Below are 3,228 nucleotides of genomic sequence, written 5' to 3' on the forward strand. Positions count from 1 at the left end.
TTCATTTCAATTAAATTTGCGTTGGTACTACAATTCAATGAAATCTTAAAGAGTTGTTACACATTTCTATGTTCTCAGGAGAAGACTCACTTTCATTCTCGGACATTCATATATATATTAAATATACTATTTATTTTACTTTAAGTGTAATCAACGTTCCAAATATATAAATGTGTATTCGTTTTTACCAAATTGATATCAGAATTGTTGTGTTTCAAGTTTTGTTTCCGTCATTCGTTCTTCATCTCGACAGAGGTTTCTTTTTTGATAGACTGAACAAAAATATTTTCGTCTGAAAAATCTTAGGAATTTAAAATGAGACCTCGACTGACATGTCCATGTCAGTGTAACAACATTTAACACTGCTATTAAGGTCAACCATCACGGTCCGCATTTTTGATCTGCATTTTTGGTTTTCTGCATTTATTTTTCTGCATTTTAGTGTTTCCGCGTTTTTATTTTCTGCGTTCCGTGAATGAACCATTTCATATAACGTTGCAATTGAATGATGAAAAATCGCGAAAAATGAAAAAAGTAATTAAATTTTTTTCTTCAATTTAGAAATATTACTCAATTTTCCGTATAATCTGATGAAATCAGAATGAAAAAAATCTTGTCTACTTCATCTAAAGGCAGAACTATGCAAATCAATCAAAGAGGAATTGTCAAAACTCCCCAACATTTATGTGTGCGTGAACATAATATGTTTTTATACGAATGAATAAAGGTTGACATATAACCAACTTCATGCTAGTGCTATGAATTAAATTTTGTGAATTGATGGAAATTGTGAAAATTAAATAATAAGTGAATGTTTATTAAAATATTGTTAGTACCAAAAATGTTTAAAAATTTATTTTATTCTAAACAGATTAAAAAATTCCCAAATAATTAGTTCATTTTTCGAAATATCATAGAAATTGGTTATGAATGGTTCGGTCGAACAGCTGTTTTTTGACATTTTGCTTTGTTTGTGTGCAACACTTTGAAATTTTAAAACTAATAAAGAAATAAGCTGAAAGAAAAACAATGTATCCACTATGCAGTAGGAGTCATAATTGTTTTTTACTCTTTTGTAATCGTTGCAATTGTATTTGTATGTTTTTTATAACTACCAACGTCATAAAAAAAAACTTTTCCAACGTTCCGTATATCTCTCACGTAATTTGCATCTGTATAACTTTTCCGCACCCTCAAAAAACATGTTTTCTTGGTGTTTTAGGAGTCAGGGAACACGAATCTAGCGTTTTTTTGATATCCGAATGTATGTGCGTGGTACCCTGTACCCTGCATCCTGTACCCTGTACGCAAAAATTTGTTAACATGATAACTTTCAAACCAGAAAAGTAATTCAAAATCTGACTTCACAGGATGATTGGGGGTGCCGAGTAATAGAAACCATTAGATTTTGAGCGACTTTGAATGACATAGTGAAGTGTCATGTCTGGTGTGATGCCCATGGTCATCCATGGGAAAAATTCAATTTTTCTTCCAAAAGTGATATTTAATGTATACTTAAACACTCAAAAATGTGAATTGGGGGGTTTTTGGGTACGAGAAAACCGAATATGACGTAAGTTTTGCGATACAAAAAACTTTCGACACACTTTTCATACAAAAATGTCAAAAAATTGAATTCATGTATGGAAGCCATGCCTGTATGATATCGTAATGAGCTGAAACTTTGCACAGGATATTTTTATCACACAAAAATAACATTCCGCTCAAAAACGAAAATTACGTATGGAAGGTACCCCTCAATTCCATTGAAATTTCCTTTAAAAAAATAACATCTGCAAATTTTCACATGATTACGATATCATACAGGCATTGAAAAGTCTATCAAAAATTATTTTTATCGTAAAACTAATGTCAGATTCAGTTTTCTCCTGAATTCTTTGAGTAAAAGATTTGTAATAAATGCATGTTGTGGATCATAGTGCGGAAAAGTTCATCTTACGGATGTAAGACATTTTATTTTTCTATAAAAAATGTCGGATTTTTCTTGAAAGAACAATCAAAAATAATTTCGATGCCTTTAGGCGGGGTTCGGTTTTTTTGCACTTTTTCCGAACCATCCATTAGTTTTTAGTGTTTTCACAACAAATCCAACTAGAAAAAAGTTCCCAATTCTGGTAAAAATTGATGCATTAGAGGGCAGAGTATCATGATTTGCTGCTGCTCAGCAAATTTAGTGTGTTACCGTTGTACCGGCAATAGCGTCAACGGTACAACATACGAAGCGAAAGGGGAATATGTATCGTGCATCCGTTTCGTATTTGTTAGCCGCACGAGTTCAGCATTTCTCAGCTCTCAGCTATATGCTGAGCAGCAGAAAATCATGATACTCTGTTAGAGGGTTAATATGAACTTTATTATGGCTTCATAAGAAGTGTAATTCAAACTACTATTACCAATGTCATGACGATCTAACGTCAATATTTTGACATTAAAAAACGTTACACTTTTTTTGTCCTTGTCGTTTCATGGCTGTGAATCAATCTAACAGGTAATATTGATGAGGCAAGAATTTTAGTCAATCAAAATGCAAATGTTAATGCAAAAACCTCCAGGGCATTAATGACTCCACTCCATTACGCTGCGGAAAGTGGTAATAATCCAAATGATTGAGTCTTTGAATTCTCTTCAATTTCTGATTGTCTGTTGAACTTCTTAGGTAGTTTTGCTGTGGCAGAGCTTCTCATCGAATACAACGCTACTGTTGATGCGATGAATAGAAAACGATTAACGCCACTCCATTACGCTGCGCAAAGTGGTAGTAGTCCAAATAATCGCGTCTTTGAATTCACTTCAATTTCTGATTGTCTGTTCAACTTCTTAGGTAGTTTTGCTGTGGCAGAACTTCTCATCGAACACAACGCTACTATTGATGCCAAAGATTATAAACAAATAACGCCACTCCATTACGCTGCGAAAAGTGGTAATAATCCAAATAATTGAGTCTTTGAATTGTCTTTAATTCAATCAAAGGATCGAGTACTATCTGTCAAAATATTTCCCCCTATGCCAAGCGAAATTAATTCGATATACGGCGCTGATGTAAATGTCACTCTGTCATTTCACAATAATACTTTTTTGGCTTGACAATGTATAAGCTCTTCATTTAAAATGCATACACATTCATAATTATTGAATCGTTGAAAAAAAAAACATGTCATAAAATATTTTTCTAACATTTTTCATTAAAAAATTTATTAAAATTTTTTT

The 3,228-nt window shown here is 32.5% G+C and overlaps 1 long non-coding RNA gene across 1 annotated transcript; it reads left to right on the plus strand.

The window, feature by feature from the left end:
* Window positions 1-2,406: 2,406 nt before the first annotated feature.
* LOC116351761 lies at window positions 2,407-2,947 on the plus strand. Its single transcript, XR_004202196.1, has 3 exons — window positions 2,407-2,611; window positions 2,678-2,776; window positions 2,843-2,947. It is a non-coding gene; the product is annotated as an uncharacterized LOC116351761 (long non-coding RNA).
* The last annotated feature ends 281 nt before the right edge of the window (window positions 2,948-3,228 follow it).

Source organism: Contarinia nasturtii, unplaced genomic scaffold (assembly GCF_009176525.2).
Source record: "Contarinia nasturtii isolate CC-2019 unplaced genomic scaffold, AAFC_CNas_1.1 Cnas_scaffold_6220, whole genome shotgun sequence".
Taxonomy (NCBI): Eukaryota; Metazoa; Arthropoda; class Insecta; order Diptera; family Cecidomyiidae; genus Contarinia; species Contarinia nasturtii.